Source organism: Urocitellus parryii, chromosome 3 (genome assembly GCF_045843805.1).
Source record: "Urocitellus parryii isolate mUroPar1 chromosome 3, mUroPar1.hap1, whole genome shotgun sequence".
Classification (NCBI taxonomy): Eukaryota; Metazoa; Chordata; class Mammalia; order Rodentia; family Sciuridae; genus Urocitellus; species Urocitellus parryii.
Window position 1 is genome coordinate 69,504,532 of NC_135533.1, and position 21,164 is coordinate 69,525,695.

At 35.3% G+C, this 21,164-nt stretch overlaps 1 pseudogene; it reads left to right on the plus strand.

Annotated features, from left to right (window-relative positions):
• Positions 1-1,977: 1,977 nt before the first annotated feature.
• Positions 1,978-9,150, plus strand: LOC113196490 (AMSH-like protease pseudogene; annotated as a pseudogene).
• Positions 9,151-21,164: the final 12,014 nt, after the last annotated feature.

The following is a 21,164-nucleotide window of genomic DNA, read 5'->3' on the forward strand; positions in this document are numbered from 1 at the left end:
AAAGTTCCTCATCCCCTTTCCAACCAATCTTTCTGGCCTGTGCCACCATAGGCCACTATTATCCAAATTAATAGTTTCATGGATAAGTTAAAAAATTCCTTTAGAATATTTTATATGTGAGTAGCAACTATGGTGATTATGCTTTATATAAACCCCTAAATTTTAAAAAAAGATATATTTGTATGAGGAGAAAGATTCAGTGCTACTATAGAAAAGGAAAGAACCATTTTCTTTTTAATTTCATTCTATTAAAAATACCTGCTAATTAAACAAGTTTTGCTTTTACAAATGTGATTGAATGTTAAGGTTTTTATATAATGAAGATGATAAGTTCCTCTATCCAAGATAGGAATCTTTAAAAGGTGAAATCCTCCCATATGGAGCCCCTTTAAAAAATAGATAAGGGTACATATTGGATAGAACAGTAGTTATGGAAAATACTGGATGTATTGCTTCTAAATAGAATTTAAGGTGTAAGAGCCAGAGATGATGTCTCATATAATTTTGAATGTACTGCTGACTTTAAGGCATGGAAAATATCTGCTTGTCAAATGTTTTGTGCCTGAATATCATTAAACATTCAAATGGTTTCAACTCTTTCTGCTGCCTCCAGTGCCTAAACAAAGAAATGAACGAAGAGATTCCTTATATTGGAATGATACAGGAGATTATTGTATTGTATAGTCTAAATCAAGGAACACATACTTAAATACAAATAGGGGACAAATTAATAGTGTATAAGAATAAAATTGAGTTTCTGGGAATGACTGAAAGCAAGACTATTTAAATAAGGCAGTCTCAAATCATCTCCAGTCCTTTGAAGCCACACAGAAACTGTTATCCCACAGATTCATTTACAGTTTGACATTTCAATTTTTTAGCTAAAACGGAATATCAAGATTTCATGTGAAATCTCTTGAATTATGAAGGGTGATAGCCAATTTGTTTTTTAATACTGAAGATAGTTTTCTGGACTCTAAAATTATTCATTTGAAAGTTGTGTTGCTGCTCTAAGACTGCCAGCTGAGACAACTATTCTAAATATAAAAATATCCACAAGAGTCCTATAATATTTAGAGAAGATACTTGAAAATAGTGAGATCACCAAAGACTTAATAACTCAAAAAATAATTTTGAGTAGTGAATCTAGGAATGGAAACAAAGTTTATTTGCAGTTAAAGTCTATTATTTTTACATTAGAGTAAGATAAATAATTATAAGTGCTAAAAAATAATAATTAATATTAGGAAAGAAATAGCATTGACTAGAGGAAGGGATAGAGAGCATCCAATTCTAAAAGGCATCAGATAAGAAGAGCTGAGAGCTGCTCATGGAAACTGGCTATTTTGAAGGCATGCATAACCAGTGCTAAGAGTTTCCATAGATTAGTGGACATAGAATGTGATGTACAAATCCCTTCAATATCATCTCAGTGATATTCCTTCTCTTACAAACTTCAAAAACAAAAATACACTTAAAATTATTATTATTATTATTATTTTATTTTTTTACTAAACCCATCAAATACTCATAGCTGCTTGCCATTCTGACCAAGTAAAAAACATTTGCAGATTTCCTCCTAGGATTTGAAGACCAAGGAAAACATGAGTAAGGTGAAGATCAACACTTAACCGAGGAAGTACATCTGAGACATAGTCTAGTGTATATAACCTATTTTATCTTACAAAGTAACTTCACCAAAGACTGTTTTGGTTAGAATCTCTGGCAGGAAACTGATGGTTCACATAAAAACAAAATTAAAGACAAGCCTTTTTAAAGAAGTATACACAAGGTTAGGGGAAAAAAAAAAAACCACCCAAAACACAAAGTACAAAAATAGAGCACTGTATGTAAAGGTAACAATAGTTTGAAGTCATTCCCACATGTAAAGCTGAATGGGCAAAGGGAGAAGACTCATCCCCAGCCCTGGTAAGGTTAGAACCTTGAAGAGGGAGCTCCTCCTAGGACTGCATTCATATGGGAGATGAACAGCTATCAAAGGAAAGTGCCACAGCAAGGAATAAGTACAATGATAGTCCTCTTAATTTCTTTTTCTTCTGCCCTCTGATGTCCTGTGGCGTGTCCCACTGGTCAAATCACACAGAAAACCTGCCAATAGTAGATGCTGGTGATGCAGTCTGCAAGGGGTCAGCTCTCGAGGACCCAGAGCAGGCCAGTAGGAAAGCAGATCTCTTATTCCAAACAGGATGTAACCAGCACAAGGAATTATCTCCCATTGTAAAAGTGAGTGATAAATATTACTCAATATAGTTGTTAAATTTTCTATCTCACTATCTAATTTTACTATGTTACATTTTAGATAAAAATGATCTGAAATATTTGGAATTGAATTCAACACCTTGAATTAGGTATATACCATACTCAAATATGAGATGCACTTTTTTCAATTTAATAGAAATTTACAGTTTGAACATTCTGCATGAGGCCTGGTCTGGGATGATTGAATATAACCCCCTATAATCAAGGACAGAACAGGGAATAGGATTAAAGAAAAGATGAAGAATATATCATTAGCACAAGTAAGGCTTTGACATTATGTTAAATATTTACCTGTGTGATCTGGTTTTTATCAGTAAAACCTGCAGACGGAGCTGTGAAATCAAGTCTCTTCATACCTAGGTTGCAATAATTTTCTAATGAAGGAATGATGCTCCTCCAGAAACAGAAAGGCTAGAATTTAGTAATTCCCATTCACAGGTCTAAAGAAATTTAATCTACTCATAATGCCATTTTGGGGGGAACAAGTGTCATAGAAATAAATTGCTTTAGAAGTTTTTCCTATAAACATAAGCAAATAAATGGCTATCAGCATCAGTAATACATATTTCTACTTGCCAGTATAGAATCACTCTGTGGGGTTTGTTTATTAGTTTCAGTGTCAAAACTGTATTCCACAATAAAAGCAATTTCCAGAAAACTGTTTAATATTGTGCTCTTGTTTACTATATTTCACCCAATATGACTGCACTACAATAAAGTGGACCAGACTTTTTTCCCCATAAGTCAAGTGAAAAATTCTACACACAACCTGTTTTCTCACACACGAACAGTGTTTTAGTTTTCAAAGTTTGCCATAACAAAATGCCATAAACAAGTATGAAAATATCAGAAAGTTTTAGTTTCCCAGTTATGAAGACTAGAAGTCAGAATTCAGACTGTAGGACCTTCAGACTGTAGGACCTTCCTCTTACTTACATCTGTGGGAGGATCTTTCTTTGGATCATCTGTTGGTTTGCTGAAAATCTTTACAACGAAATAGTTCACCCTCTATCTTCATCATCTCATGGCATCCTCCTTCTGTGTCTCTGTCTTAGCAAGTCTTATAAGGACCCCCGACATACTGGATGGGGGATCCACCCTACTCCCATTCATCTTACTTAATGACATCTGCAACAGTGCGGTCTTGATTCATTTTGTGCTGCTATCCCAGAATACTTAATACCTAAGACTGGATAAGTGATAAAGAACACAAATTTTTTCCCTCATCATTTTTGAGATTGGGAAGACCAAGATGAAGAAACTGAAAACTTTTTGTGTTACCATCACATTGGGAGTTGTCCCATTGAGACCAGGGGACAAAAGGACAATCAGCCAAGGTAATAAATAATTGAGTCCAATCAGAAAGGTGGGGTTTTGTTCAGGAGGAAATGAAGTACCTCCTGGGTAGTTCCTGTCCTGCACCTTTAGGTAGATATGGAAGGGCACCTTTGGAAGGCTTCTTTCCCATCTTTTTGTCGCTAGTCACACAGGCAAGATAAGGGGAGAAGGAGGGTATGAGGCCAAAGGAGATCTAAAATGCATAAAAGGGGAAGGACACCCTCATTTCCTTGAACACACAGCGCTGGGACCCCTTCTCTTCAGAGAAGTCTCTATTATATCTTTTAAATAAAACTTAGTCTCTATATTTGCCTTGGCATTTCTTGGGTGTTCAATCTTCACATCAGGAAAACAGAACTTGGTCCTGATTCTCATTACCGGCATCGCTATGATGGAAGGACAAAGAGAAAGCAAGCAGATGGGGTGAATCCCCTCCTTCAATAGCAACATTAGTCCATTTATGAAGGCACAGCACCTCCTGACCTTATGCGTCTTCAAAGTATGGTCCCTGCCCTATACTACTCCTTAGCAATTCTGTTTAAACAAGAGTTTTAGAGGGAACAAACATTCAAATCATAGCATACCATATTTCTAAATAATGTCATATTCAGACTTATTAGGGATTAAGACTTCAACATATCTGGGGACGTAATTCAACCCAAAACAAAACGTAAGCAATAAAGTTTTAAGCACATTTATAGGAATAGGAACTGATTAAGTTCTTATAAAATAGTTCTGTCATCATCCTATTTTTTCTAACAAAAAGCATTTCTGTTATTTATCTCAATGTCCTGTATTGTGTTTAGTTGGTTCAGATTCAGCAAGTTGGAATATAAACAAATTAAATAATAAGTATTTTAATGCTTTCAGTAATCGAAAGGCACTTTCATTTTCTATCACTATCCATTCTATTGGCGAGTTGTCTTAGTACTAGAAAGACTTAGAGTTTTTGGAAGGTTGATCAGAGGATAAATTGGAATCAGATTACACTGGAGAGAGAAGGTTACAGTCTGGCCCTGGTTCAAGTTGTAAGAAATAGTGCACATTTGGAGTTACAAGAAGAAAAATGGAAAGGAGGTATATGATGCAATGCAGGACACCGTGACGTTAATATCTACTGTTTCTATTAGTAGAGTGTTCATTACCAAAAATTATAAAAGACCAAATTTCACTTTTGATAGGAAAACCATAAAAGAACTTTATTATATCAGGCAACTCCAGAAAGATCATCTCCAACAAGAATAGGTAGGTAGCCAGGTGTGGTGGTACATGCCTATAATTCCAGCAGTTTGGGAGGCTGAAGCAGGAGCACTGCAAATTCAAGGCCAATCTCAGCAACTTAAAGTGGCCCTAAACAACTTAGCAAAACCCTGCCTCAAAAGAAGACATTACAAAGAGCTGGGGATATGCCTCAGTGATTAAGCATTCCTGGGTTCAATCCCTAGTACCAAAATAAACAAACAAACAGATAAATAAATTGCATAGATTTGCAAAGAGATCACATGAGTTCATCAGTGTGAGTGACGTGTTTTATAACTGATTATTCCCACAGTCTATTTCTTGAACCCCTATGACACTTAAAAAAAATTGCTTTTGAACATAATTATGAAATACTTTTTTGTGGTTTATATTGTTGACAATTATGGTTTTGACTAATTTCTTTTTAACTTGAATAAGCAGAGTTCAAGTAAGATGTGAACATGTACACCCAAACCGGGTTAAATCAGCCTACTTCATTGTTTGATGTTAAGAAAAAGAACACAAGTTGAAAATCACAATTTATACTTCTACTTTATATCTGAGATATTCAGAGTAGAATAAAAATGACTTTAGTATCAGGTCAGTAGGTGATTGATTAGGTTGCTTAATTCACTAGGTACCATATTACTTGAGGGCAGAAAAGGAGAAGCCAGACTAACTGATTATTTTTGTCACTTCTAACTCAATGGATTCATGGCAAGGCCCCTGGAGAGAAGCTGCGGAAATGATGAATAGGGATTTCCATTCTCTGAATTGTACCCATGGATTTTAGCATTCTAGCCGTCTCTAATTATTTCCTTTCTATTCTGTGTTCATTTATAAATCTCTTAGAAAGAGGTTAAGAGACAATCTCCTTAGTGAAAATATATTTTAAAAAAAAAGGAAACTAACACAAAGTTGATACCACTAACTTTTTGTTAAGTTGCTAAAAATGCTGAAAGGAACAGGGGAAGGCTTTATAGCCCCTGCATCCAGCTACAAGGAAGTATATTGAATTGTAGACAAAACGGTGACTTTGAATTAGTGACAATTTCAATGGAATCAAAAGAGAAATGAAAAATGTAAAAATGCTAGTTTCTATTTCTCAAAATATTTCCCCATATTTTGGAGAAATTGGTCAGGAAAGAATCTTTATAATCAGTGTTCAAAAGGAATTCTGAATTTTAGAAGCAGCGTCATTGTGTTCACAAGTTACTGTGAGGAACGCATTTCCAACAACAGAAAAATATTTACCCTTAAGGAAAGAAAAGACTTTTCTGATGAGCACTTGGGAAACTAAATTAGAGTTTGCAAAAATTCTTGTAGCTTGTAAATATAAACTAGTATAAGTACATATCAAATATAACTCTATTGCTTTTAAACAAAATATGCACCTTACCGGCATTAGTAGTGACCATTGAATTAATCTTACATGCATTGAATAGGTTTGGGAGATGAATACATTTTGATAATCTGGTTATATTTTTAGAACAGAAATTTTCATTGCCAAGTATGAAACTTCTGCTAGGAAAAAAAGAAAGAGAGAGAAGAAAATAAACTATGGTTTCCGTTTTCTTCCCACTGTTTACAACTAAAACTGAAGAGAATGTCAAAGCCCCTTCTTAAGGGCTCTGACAAATTCACATAGCAGGCACAGTGCTGAGGGAGACCAAATGCCATGGTTTAGATATGGCTTAAGTGTCTCTCTGAAGGATTCATATGTTGAATTTTAATCCCCATTGCGAGATATTAAGAGAGTAGAGATTTAATAAATTTTATTGTTTAGAGGTGGGCTTTTGGGAAGTTATTAGGATCAGACAAGATCATTAATTGGGGTGCTGCTCTCATGAATACCTGTGGCTTTATAAGAAGAGGAAGAAAGACCAGTCAGACAAGACAGACAGACAACAGACACATACACACACACACACACACACACACACACACACACACACACACACACATACACACACGTGAGATCTTATTATTTTTTTTCCTTTTTCTGTTATGATGATACTGCAGGGAAGACACAATCATGCAGAAAAAAGTAAGCAACCAAGTGGGTAGTTAAAACTCTGAGAGAAGCTGTCTTTCTACCCAGAATGCTGGCATAAGAGGGTCCCAGAAGGATATGGAGTATATGAGATTCTACAGAAAAGAGAGCTGGGGAAGAGGATCCCCTGACTCTGTATATAAAATGACATAGCATTGAACTTACCCTTGACATATACAGGTGTGGAATGGAGCCAAAGCATCGTCTCAAAAATTGAAAGCTGAACTCTCATATAGACTGAGATCCTAGTTCCAGACTGTTCCTTAGAGGTGCATGAGTGAAGCAGACCCAAAGGATTTGAAAATTAAGCTTACTTTGGAACCACAGCTTGTAGAATGTGACACAGAAGCTGCAACCTGAACCTAACTAGGCTGATTGACTGCTAACTTGTAACAAAATGGAACTCAGATTCACAAGAGGATAAATCAAATGGAGATGGTACAATCTAAAATTATTCAACATGTAGAGGACCAGAAAAATATAGATAATTCTCAAGGGAAAAAAAAATGGTCAACAATTAAAACTCTTAAGATGACCCAAATGCTGGAATCATTGAAGATTTTAAAGCAGCCATTATTATCATGCTCCATGACATAATATTAAATTCACTTATTACTGAAAATTAAGTATCTCTCAATGGCAAATAGGAATTATAAATAAGAATTAAAGGAAATATTACAAGTTTAAAAGGTCAAATATCTGACATAAAAAAATCAAAAGATAGTCGCAATAGCAGAACAGAAGACAAATGAAAGAGTGAAAGGAATTGAAGATTGATCAACAGAAATTATCCATTCATAGAAAAGAGGGCAAAAATTATTGAACAAAATGAACCTCAGGGACCTGTAAGACAATATCAAATTTGGTATGACTCGTTTATTACATCTTCAATTTTTTTTTTCTTTTTCCTCTCCTAGTAATCCAAAGATAAACTCCAATATTGGCAAGTAATTATTAATTAATTACTGATCCAGAGAGATAAATTACAGCTTTGAACAACATGAATGGAGAATTGGCCCTAAAACTACTGCTTGAAGTAGGTATCCTCAAATAATGAGACTCCAGATTAGGATTAAAACTCCCATTCATAAGCAAAGAAAAATTTATTTATTTATTTTCATATACTAAAGTAAGCTCTGGCTTAGAAAAAGAATTCCACTAAAGAATCATAACTATAGGACTGCCTTCACACAGGATTGAGGTCTAAGTTCTTACTATTTACATAGAAATTTCAAGGTGATAAGTGGAAATAAAAATCGTATTTGTTATAGTAACTTTCTTGTGCTATGTATAAGAAAGAAATTTTTAAAATTAATCTGGATAAATGTATCTTAAAATAACATTACATGAAGTTCCCTCAAACTTTAGTAAAGCAATCCAAAATTATAAAGATACATGAGGGAAAAATTGTCAGCATAAATTAATGAAAGAAAAATTAGATGTCAAGACATGTAGAAAATAAAGAAAATGCATTTTTCTAAGCATACAGTCTTATGCTCAATTCTAATAAATAAACCTCCATCATGGCTTAGTGATTCTGCACTGAAGACACAGTAAACATCTTGAAAGAAACCAGCCCTGGGACTGTCAGAGCAGATTGATGAGAATGCTTTGTCCTGCTTTTCCATTCGCCAGAACAATTCCTGAACTGAGTGTGTTTGAAGATTAGCCCTCATGAAATGATGTAAACAATTATACTAGCCACTCTCCTCCTGTAAACCGGGCATTAAAGCAAGCTGCTGCTCTAAGTGGTGTTCAAAATTTAATGGCCTAAGGACTTCAGCATATAGTTTATCAAGAGATCTTTGCCCCAAGTATATGCTACTCTCAGAATCTAATACAGTAAAAGGAATAAAAACCTCTAGAATACTCTGAAAAATTAATGCATTATTAATTTACTACTTCCCATTTAATTTTGCCAAAGCAGTCTGTAAGACCAGACTAGTAGCCCATGGAGAATAAAGAAGAATTATTTAATGATTAGAATCATCATGATCTCACTCTAAGATGGATCCATGTACATCTGACCCATCCAGTGTGGACTCCCATACTCACTGTTCTGATCAGCTCGTTTCCAGAATATTTTGGCATTTTCTGGTCACCAGCACATAAAAGACACTGTCACTTTTAGGCTTACCAATGCTGGCAAGTTGGAGGTGTCTGCTGATAAAAAGAAGGTTTTTGTTTATGTTTTGTTTTTGCTTTTACTCTTAAGATTCCGGATATTAGTACATCTGTGAAAGGCAGAAAAAAAATCATGCATGGTCTGAGGTGATACATTTCTAATACTGGCACCATCAATACAAGACACCTATCCATGGGCAGGTAGTTGCTGCATTTTCTTAAGTTCTTTCCAGAAATCACTGATAATTTATACATTTTAATATAAGAATGTTTTATATTTATTCCTCTTGTACATTTTGAAATTTTGTTTTTGGGTTGCTCTGTCTCAAGAGGCATCTCAGTGGTATTAAGTCAATATGTATTAGTATACACAAATAATATGATTAAACTGTATTAAAAAAGCAACAAGAGAAGGAAGGAAGGAAAAACTGCATCATAAAGAATTTCAATTAGAGAGATGAAAGAATTTCAACAAAGAAGAGAGATTCTAAAAAAGATGGGAAAAATACTGAAAATGCATGTTTTTCTACTGAAGTAAATTATTATTCAAAGAAGATATAGAAATAAAGATATTTTCATGCAATCACAATCCAGGCTTATTATTACTAGCATTATCTGACCAAAGGAACTTCCATAGAGTATTCCCAAAAAAGGAGACAATTGAACACAGAAGGATGAACTGAGATTGAATAAGAAATAATAAATTACTGTTAAATATGGATAAATATAAACCAGTACTTATCAGGATACAATATATTTAATTTGACAAGAAGTGTGGAAATTAATGATTTAAAATAATGTAATATAATAAGGAGTAAATCATTTGAAAATCAGAAACATGATATATAATTTTCAAATTAGAAATAGAAAAAAGAGAGTCTAAAGTAATGTACAAAAGGTTGGGGGGGAGAAAAATATAAATTTAGGACAAAAGAAATCACAGACATAAATAAGATAAATCCAAATACTTTTCACAATAAAATTAAAGTCACCTGTTAAATGACAGTAGTTTTTGAGTCTATTTGTTAAAAAGAAACTCTCCCATGAATTTTACAGATATGTAACTAAAATTCAATGGAAAAGACAGGTTAAACGTATGGAAAATGCATATTGGGTATTTACTTTTTAAAAAAGTAAAATTTGTATGTTTTTATTAATATCAAACAAAATTTTCAGTCACCTAAATATTAGTGGACATGATAATGGGCAACAAAATCATGGACTAATCCAGAAAATGAAACACTAAGTACCAGTAGAAATAAGGTAACTTAAGCAAACATAGAATAACAATACAAGTTGCTGAAAGATAGATTTGTGATACAATTTCTGTTCATGTGTGATGAGGAGCATCAATAACAGTTTTAATGATTACTTTGGTGGATACCCAGGTAATTATTATATTTGTCTCAATACTTCTTATATCTCAATAGCAGATTAGAAGAACAATAAAATAATGAAAGGGACACATCTATTCTATAGAATTTGCAGTTTCTCTGGCTTATGTAAGCTTCTTTTCTTGGAATGATATTATTAGACTTTCTTTGTAGTGAAGGAATAAATCATTAGAGTCATCATAGGATTGATTTGGCAACAGTATTTTTTTCCCCTCAACCCCAGCTGGCAGAACCTTGTCTAATTTGTAAATCCCAGGATGTATTGCTGTCCTTTTGAAGAAGTCACATTATTTATTTTCTACAACATTAATTTTATTCCAGTTTTTCTTCTCTAGGTAATTAGGGTGTCTTGAAGTCTAACCCATTATTCATTTGGGGCTTATAAATCCTTCCACCATCTGAACTGCCTTTCCAGATTGGAACCTGCTTTCAAGGGTTTTTATTATCCCTTCCCACACCTTTTAGAATATGTGGCTTAAAGAGCCAAAATCTTTTCCTCTCAAACTATGAGCCCCAGTTTTATCTGCGTAGTGTTTCTGATAATACAGAACAATAAAAATAACATGTGGTATATGTGTATGCATAAATACACAGGACGTATACATGTACGTATACATATGTGTAGACTTACACAAATTTATTATAAATAATTTGTAATATACATAATTATTACTGCTGCTACTATTATAAATAATTATTATTACTTACACATAATTATCACAACTAATATGTAAAATATATATGTTCTTTTTTTTTTCTTGCTATCCTAGTACTGGGAATTAAACACAGGGGCCTCTACCACTGAACTAAATTCCCAGTCTTTTCTATTGTTTATTTTGATTCAGGTCTCAATAAGTTGTTCAGGCTGTCTCTAACTTGCAATTCTTTTGTCTCGGCCTCCCAAGTAGCTTGGATTACAAGTGTGTGCCACCACACCTGTCTTATATTTCCCACACTATGTGTAATATGCATCTGTGTATATTTCTATAATTATGACCTATGTTTAGTTCAGTTTTGTTTTGTGTGGATCATGATGCCAATATTCTAGGCTTTCCTTTGGGTCCAAGAAAATGTATTCCTCTGTCTAAACTTGTTTTGTCCCCAGATCACCTCCATTTGAAGAGTTTCACCTCAACATCACAGTGTGTGAGAAATATTGTGTGTGTGTGTGCGCGCGCGTGCGTGCATGTCGTGCATGTTCCCTTTTTCTTCTTGGTTTGTTTCATATTAATTAGATTCTTTTCTATGTGATCCCACTATGATTCGATTGAACAGTCCTGTTTCCAAGCCCCTGTTGCAAAGGCAGGCCTGTGACTAGGATGGGTCAATAAATGAACCTCATAATACTTAGTAATTATTTCAGGTGTGTGTCTCAAGCTTCTCTAAAAGTTCTTGTTAAAATATGAAGTTAAATATGAAAATAGACATATTTTAACTTCAGATATGTTTTTTTTTTTTAAAATGAAGCCACTATTGGTCATCTGATCCACTAGGAGAGGAGAGCCTTCCTAGCTAGCACCTACAGACAACATCTGGGCTTCTAGATTCAGTAAGCAAGCAGATATAAATAAGCCTGAAGATACAGATAGAGTCTGGACAATACCATGTGCTATAGATTTGTCTCAATCCAGCTATACCTTAGGACTTCTTAACCATGTGAGTCATTGTGTTCCCCTAAGTGAGTTAGGATTGGCTTTCTGTCACTTGCTATCAAAGGTCCAGAATAATATTTGCATTATTTTTGCATTTCACTTTGAAACTTTTTATTGAAGTATATAATTGCAAACAGAAACAACTGAGTGTCATAAGTATGTCATAAGTATGGTAAGATTTTATCAAAAAAAAACCACTCTCAATAACATGATCCATATCAATAAACTGAATGCTCCTCAAGGTCCCCTGTAGTACCAGATTCCTGGGACCCCAATAGACCTCCAGGAGCCAAATCTGATGCAATCACACAAGAGTCTTTATTGCAAGGTCAAGCCTGGACTCATAACCCTTCTGACACAGCGGTCCCAGGGAGTGAGTCCTGGTCCTTGGTTCAGTGAGATTTTATAGGTTTTGGGGGATACTCTATGAGTCACAACATCACACAGCAAATCATTCCACACTGCAGGAAAGTCAAACAACAACTATTAACATTGATTAGCACATTCACTGGTGGGAACAAGTTGGGTAGGGGTGACTGGTTAGTACAAGAGGGGGATTACTTTGAACTGATTGGTTTAAGCTACGAGGGGTATATTGCTAAACTACATGGTTTCCCAACATGTTATCAACCACCATAAACTACTGGGGGGTCATCTGGCATCCCAGGTATTTTCCCTGTCTCATGCTGATTGGTGGTTGCTAGGGGGTTGCTATGGGTCCTCACCTAGCCTGACTGAGTCAGGGACACCTGGCACAGCAGATCTCTCCTGTTATTTGTAGATAAACAACTCAGCAGGATGGGTAAGTGCCTAGGAGTGCTCTGTGGGTTTTTCCAAGGACAAGGGTCATGTCCCCTTCCTTGGACAGGCTTTCCTCTGAGGTACAGGCTGGTTTCTCAAAAATGGAGTCACATCAGTTTCTCACCCCAAACTTCTTTATGCCCTGTTATAATTTAGATATGAGGTATCTCTCAAAAGCTCCTGGTAATATGGTAATATTTGGAGGTAAAATGGGCATGCCCTAGATTGTGCTACAGCCCCTCCCCTTCTCTCTCTCTTTCTCTCTCTCTCTCTCTCTCCTAACCCTGCCATGAACAGAGAAGCTTTCTTTCCCTAGCCCTTCCTCCATGGTGTGCTGGGACTCAGAGTAATGGACTGAGACCTCTGAAATCATGAGCCCCAAATAACTTTAACTCCTCTAAATTGTCCTTTTCTGGTATTTTGGTCATAGTAATGAAATCTTACTAAAATATAAATTGGCACTGAGATGTGGGGTCACTGCTATAACTAATCTTACCATGTGGTTCAGGAGTTAGTTTGTGGGAGGGATTTTGAAAATTTAGAGATGCAGGTGGAAAAGCTTTAGAATGGTTCTGGTAGAAACTCAAAAGACCAGACTCCTGAAAGAAATGCAAACTGTACTCATGAGGTTTCAGAGGAAAATGAGGTCTCTATTAGGAATTGCAGGCCATTCATACTATATTCTGGCAAATAACTTGGCTACATGTTGCCCATGTCTTGAGATTTTATGTGAGGCTGAATTAATTAGAAGTGATGCACTAATTAATCTGGCAATGGAAATTTCAAGACAGCACAACATTTAGATAATGGCATGGGAATTATTAGCAACTTTTTGCCAGGTTTATTGTGAGAAACAGAAGCAGAAACCAGAGATAAGGGTTTTTTAAAAAATGTGCTGTTTGGTGAGAAAAGTGCATGTACAGCAGGACCAAGGAAGTTGTGGTTGTTGAAGAGATTATAGTGCCTCAAGATGTGTTAAGTACTTTACACAGAGACAATAGGAAAGATGCCTTGAGGGCATCTCAGGAATTTGAAGACCTACCTACTGCAAGCACAGAATATAGAAGGAAAAATCCATTTGAGAAGAGATCCTAGGGCCACCCTGCTTTCATTAGGAGCATAGGAAGTTGCTTCATCATGCTGAGCCATGTAGGTACCACAGGTACCAAGAGGCCACTATAGCCTTGATTCCAGGGCCCCAGAAATTGTGTGAACTGGCAGCAGACCTGGGCATCATCCACATGGTGCTGATTCTGCAGGAATACAGAGGTCATAGAAGCTTCCACTGGGATTTCAAAGGAAGACCTGGGATGCCAGGTAAACTGTATCAGGGTCAGAGTCTCCACATACTTCCCTGACAGGGTGATGCATGAAGCTATGAAGGTGAGGTTGAAGGTGGAATGTAAACCCCAGGAATTAAGAGATGTCAGTGATGTGGACTATATCCCAAGAAAAGCTGCTGATTGAAGACACAGCCAGGCTGAAAGAGATCCCATTTTCACTACAACCAGAAAGGCTAAAGTGGTGAGGCTGTCCAAGCTCTTTGGAAAGCACACCACATAGCCATGTGTCATTGATGCTATACAGAGAGCTATAGGTGGGGTTCTGAGACCTGTTTGGCTAGGTTTTGGTCTTGTGTTGGCCCTATCCCTTCTTTCTATGCCCCCATTCCTCCATTTTGGAATGAGATTATTTACTTTGCGCCACTATATATTGGATATATATAATATACTTCTGATATTTACAAGGGCATACAACCAAGAATTTGCCTTGAGGGTCAGAGGAAATTTTTGAGTTGGATTTTTGGGTAATACTGAAACTTTTAGAACTATAGGATTCTTAGGAATGTACTAAAATCATTTTGCATTTTGGTCACCAATATTTTGGGGGCTGGGGATGAGATGTTTTGGTTTGAATATGAAAGTCCACCCCAAAACACCTATTAATTCAGGAATGTTCAGCAATAAAATGATCAGATTATGAGAAATGTGACTTAATCAATCTATTCTAGTTTGGATGGACTGACTGGGTGGTACCTATAAGTAAATAGGATATGGTTAGAGGAGGTGGGTCAGTAGTGGTATGCCCTAGAAGTGTGCATATTCCCTATGGCCCCTGTCGCCTCCTCTTTGCTCTCTGACCCTGCCCTGCACTGAGGAGTTTACCTCCACTGGGCCTTTCTTCCATAATGTGTTGGGTCACCCTGAGCCCAAAGTAATGGAGTCAACCATCTGTGAACTGAGACCACAGAAACCATGAACCTTAAATAAAGTTTTCCTGCTTTACATTGGTCTTGTTGGATAATTTGGTCCCAGGGATGATAAGCTAGCTAAAGCATGCCACTTCTAATTATGACCCTTTGACAAATAATTATAATGTTGTTTTCTCTTTATTCAATATTTCATTATAAAAACTTTCAAACAGAAAGAAATTTTATTAAATTTTTATGGTAAACACTTTTATAACTAGCACCTATATTCTACAATTAACATTTACTATATTTTCTTAATATCATATCTAGACACTTATTCATTTCTAAATCCATTCTTTAATCAAAGAAATGGGATGCCTGCTATAATTTTTGCTGGATCACCTTTAGGGGTGACATTTTATGTAATGATCCACTCTTTTTCTCTTTGAGTACTCAAGGAGATCTAAAGAATATTTATATTTGTTCTTTCCTAAACTATTTAACTGTTATATTTCAAGCTGACCTAGGCTTTCCATTTTGGAGCAGTAGTTCTTCACAGAAAAGAACTTCAGTGGGAAGATAATATCAAAACCATAACAGAGACCCAATGTGCTCAGTCATTAGCCTTTATCCTCTTAATGCCTCTTCTTGTTATGAGCATCAATTCTCTATAAACATAAATAGAAAAGCAGAAAATATTTGAGAAATTAAAATATAGCCATTCATCCTCAGTATGATATTTGGAAAGCAGTTTAAAAAATCAGTATTTCAAATAGAAAATTAACCTTTGATTTATTGGGGAAATTATTAAGTTCAAATTATTTAAAGACTGTTCTCACCTAAGCTTTCATTCTTATATCAAATTTCTAATAGATACACGATAGTTTGTGTTAATGATCATGAGGCTTTTTTTGGACTCATAATCTATTAAATTTATGTCATTTGTAATTGTATGAGGCATTAAAAACTAAAACCTGTTATTCTTTTCTGGGTGAAAATGGTACTGAAGTGTTGTGATGCATGCTTTGATGATCTAATAGACTTGGCAAGATTCTTAGAGTAAGGAATATGGGTACAAATTCCTAATGTTGTGATGTACCGGAGCACATATTATACCATGGAATCTATGGTACCATAGAATCTGTGTTCTAAACACACCATTTGCCTTTTTGGTCTCTTCTCTGATTCCCAATGCACCCCAAAGGTGGTGATTGAGTCTCTAATTTTGACCCTCTTTACAACCATGATCTCTTTGCTATTTGTGGAAGAATATGCTTATTTGTGCCTGTGTTCTTGTTTTGCCTATAACAACCCTCATTAAAAATATTGTACTTAATGTAATTCTGCTCAATACTTAGAAACTAAATTGAATCTTCACCAAAAGAACTTGAGTATATACAGAAATATAATTTTTATGTGAACATTAACTATAAATATCTCCTTATAATCAACAAGGCCAGAAAAATTCAAAGGTATAATAAAAATTTTGACTGGCTTTAAAACTAACAAATTATGATCTTAATACTTTTGACTTAATTAATTCAGTTGATCATTCACTTTGTCTTTCATTGATTCAATCCTCAAACATTAATTAAGTGCCTTCTCTGTGTTCATCACTGTTTGGAGTACCAAGAGAACAAAGGTGGAAATGAGAAAAGTCTTGTCTTCATGGAACCCACATAGAGAGAGGAAAGTCAGTATAAAAAGCCTAAGAATAGAATGAGCTTGGCATTTTTATGGAGCTTAATGAAAGGCGGTATAATGAGGGCCTAGTGATCAAACAGGGAAATGGTAGGAGAGCAGGGATAGTAACAGAGAGAGGATTCAACTCTTCCCAGGACTCATGGCATAGTAAATATTTTGAATTAAATTGTATTTGATGAGAAGTTATTAGAGTAACTTCATCAGGGAGTGACAAATTTATCAAGGCTGGCTTAATGTTCCCTACAGCTTAACTGAAATTTAGGCAGGCTTCTTCCTGTCTTTAGGCCTCAATTTCTCTGTTCTAAGAGCATTTACTTTAGAAAATTCATAATCATAAATTTATTTTTATGCCCTTTTTATATGTAATTGTTTAAATCCTGTTTCATGTATTATAATCCAAGATCATTTCCCTCAAGGACCTGGGAGACATCCCTTGAAATGTAAATAAGTAATAGAGGGTCCCTGTCTCCCAGGCTCTGTGGGAATCTAACATCAGCAAGGACCTTATTCCAGGTTACCATTTTGCCTCCTTCCATGAAGACATGGCAACATTTTCTTTTTCTTTATGTAAAATCAATAAACAAACACAGAGGACGCAAGATTCCCCACCTTGGTTCTTAAAAATTCTTCAGCCCATTGACCAAATAGCATTGAGCTTAGACTGAGTTCTGGCAACTTTTTCCTATTGCAATATTCTTGAAAAAAAGTCATTGTTGCTTGTTTAAGTTTGTTCAATGCAATTTTTGCTTTTGTTTTGTCAAAATAGCTACCCAGTTGTGATAGTTAATGCTGAGGAGAGACCTGTTAGTTACAGAGCTATTAAGAGAAACCATAATGGAAAGTTGTGCTGCTCCAGTGGTTACAGGAAAGGATCCTCACAGGGAGCTTGATCTGGGAATTGAAAAGAGTGTGGCAATTAATCACAAGTGAGTGTGGGAGTTGTGAAGAAGTAATGATTTTTGCAGAATGTAAGGGCCCTGTGACAAAGGAAACATGGCCATGAAAGGAGCAGGAGAAGCACAGAGCTAGTCAGGAGAATCGAGATGCCCCCTGTAGCGGGTCATCAAGTCGGGGGTCAGTCCACATAAAATGTAACAGGCTAAACATCTGGGCTTATTCCAAAGCAACTTCAGAAATTCATGAGGCAAACAAAGTAGACAAAATTCTGGGATACCTTGGAAGACATAAGGAAGTAGGAACATCAGAGGTCTGCCAGACTTGCACTGAACATGCATATAGCTACTATTTGCTAAGAAAGAGAATTGTAACAGTTCTGGGAAGAGAAAGTGCTGTGATGGGGGAGAGATATACAAAGAAAGAATGCAGCTGTCAAAAATGAGTACTGAAAGCCTAAGAGGAGAATCAGAGAGGCATGTATGTACAGGGACCTTATGGTAGCTGTCCATGGTCATGAAGGGATTGGCAAGGGAAGCCATAGGCAAAACAAAACAAAACAAAACAAACAGAAATAACACCCTACCATCAGAGTATCTTAATCTCTTTCATTTATTTTTTTTAAGTTCATTGAATATCAACTGTGTGCCAGAAAGTTTGACTTTAAATTTTTAGAATCCACGCAATACCACCCATTTTGTGACACCATATGCAACTCTCTTTTATTCATAATTTGCATTTTTATAGAGGTTTTCTAAAAGGAAAAATAGGCTGGCCATAGGACATGAGTTTGTGAGAGACACTTGGCATTTAGATTTTCATTGCAACGTAATTAATTTGTATTCTAGCTTTAAATATCAGTCTCTGTGGCTTAGAAAATGTGAATTTGCCCAGATATATAGGGCCGCTCTGCATAGGCTAACTGCCTCCTGAGCTCTCTGAGCCTGAAAGACAGACTAGTATACACTCAGAGGTTTTTATCACTCCAGAATTTATGGAAAATTCTTCCCATTGGTCAGATTCACAAAGTGTTCACATACACGTTAAGTGTAATGTCTTGAATGAAAAGCCTCCTCAGCTGAGAAATAAAACCGTGGTGTCTCTATAAATATCTCTCAAGGAAGCATTTTTTTTCGACCATTCCATACTTGAGTTACTTTTAAAGCATGAGGCATAGTTCACTTATCCCATGAATACCATTTAACATTATTTGAATTAACGCTCACCCTTTCAGATCTTATAGCTACTAACATTTAACTACCTTGTTGATTGGTTAATTCATCTTCCACTAATGTTCCCAGCATGCAGACTTGACAGACTATTACCTTACTTGTAAATGGATTATTTGGTGTTTTAAAGTCAGATGTGATTTGACATAACATGACCTATAACTAAATAAACAATTTAAAAGCCATATGCCCACTCACTTTGCTATTCTATTGATTTTCAGTTAGTGCCTAGTGGCATGTAAAAAGATTTTTAAAAAGTAGCTGCTTTTATCCTACTGAGGCATGATGTGTTATAAAAAGCTTAGCAATATTTTGGAGTAAGTCAGATCTTGAATTAAATTACTGTCAGCTTTTTATATATCTCTGTACTCTTCCTTATTTTTTTTTTGTACTGAACAGTTATTAGGAAGGTTGGGCATAATATATGCAACGAACAAGAAAAAGTTCCTTAATAAAGAGATAGTAAGAATTCATAATAATATTATTAACAGTGAGAATTGTCACTGTCATTTTTAGCAAGAGTATTTTCTGACATATTTTTTTTAGGAAAGCAGCGTTTGTATTATACTTAAGGAAGTCCCAGCCTTGAAGTTTAAATTGTATGTGTTCTCTTAAAAAAAAAAAATTACAAAAACAAAATTTGGTGTAGGGTCTTGGAAGAGGCCCATGCTAACTAAGGAACCCTGAAACTTAAGTTATATTTACTTTATAGTAAATAAAACTCTAACAAAACAGACTATGGTTTATAGTCTAGAAAATCTATACTGTTAGAGTAATTAATTTAGTTTTCCCTTAGGAGTGATATAGAACTGAATTCAAGAATGTTCTTCTCTCCAGAGATATCCATATTCTTTTTCTTATACCTTTATTTAAATTTGGAAAATGGCATCAGATTAAAGCACATACGTCAGCTAAAGTGTCACTGACACATAGAAAGATGAGTCTACATATGTAGCCTTGCATTTTAGAAATAGATGTTCACCAATAAAGTTCGGAGAGAAATCAAAGCTAAATAAACAAATATTGAGAATTGTGAGATTAGACCTGGACTTACTTATAGTTTTAGGGAAAGTTCTCAAGTGTCATTTCAAATAAATTTAACAAACATTACTTAGTTTGAGCCAAGTAAACCAAAACGAGATCTGAGAAGGCTTCATGGATAGAGGGCATGCATGTAGTGCCAGAAGGTGATTTGAAACCATCTAATTACTTTTTCTCTTGATATCCCTATTTCCCAAATTAGGCACTCCTGTCCTCTTGAAAGAATAGTTGCAGCCTCTTCTAAGAGGTCTCTAAATTCATCATGATCAGGAATTATTTTTCCTTACACCACTACCTATTGCTCAAGACTGAAACATAGGCACATGAAAACAGTAAAACATCTAAAGCTTTTTTATTTTTATTTTTTTCCAGAGACAAAGGAGACACTGCTAGAAAATACAGGGCTACGGGGCTCTACTCATATACAAGATTAGAAATTGAGGTCAAGATGACTGTGCTCCTTGACTTACAAATGGCAGAGACAGAATTTAAACCCAAATTTCCCGGCTGCCTCTGGCCCCAGAGCACATGCCTTTCCTTTCTTTTGATGCAGATCCACATCCTCCCTGATTACTTCTCTGCTCCTCTCTCATTCACTGAACATAAATTGCTGTTTTTAAAAATTGTTTATTGTACAAGGTGTACAGAAAATTATAGACTTATGACAAGACTTTTTTCAGAAATATGTATCTCTTTCATATACCAAGAACTGATTTTCCAAAGTGCCTTTGAAAAGCAGTCTCAGCATTTACAGCCATATCATGCAAACTAGGATCCACACATAGAAATTGTTACTTTTGCAAAGGAGGTAAACTAGCTGCAAACTGTTATGTGAGCTACTCTCCAAAAGGAAAAAAAAAAAAATGTTGACTCCCTGAAGAAAACTAAGAAAACTAGTTCATGAAATACACTTATAAGTTTTAGAATTATTAGTCACCTTTCACCAACTTAAATGTGATTTTTGATGCTTGTGACATGTTAATAAATGATTTATTTTATTAGATAATTTGTAAAGTCATAATTCTAATAAAAATATTTAAGATTGAAGTTCTAATATAATGCAAATTTTTCATGAAGAAATAAACCAAATTTTACTATAATGTTTAACTAGATTCACGACATTGTTAGGTGATAGACAGGTGTGATTGATGGGGACATGAGGTTAAAAGAATAATTGTATAAAATGGACTCACTGCTCACTTGCTTTCTTTTCCAAAAAGCAAT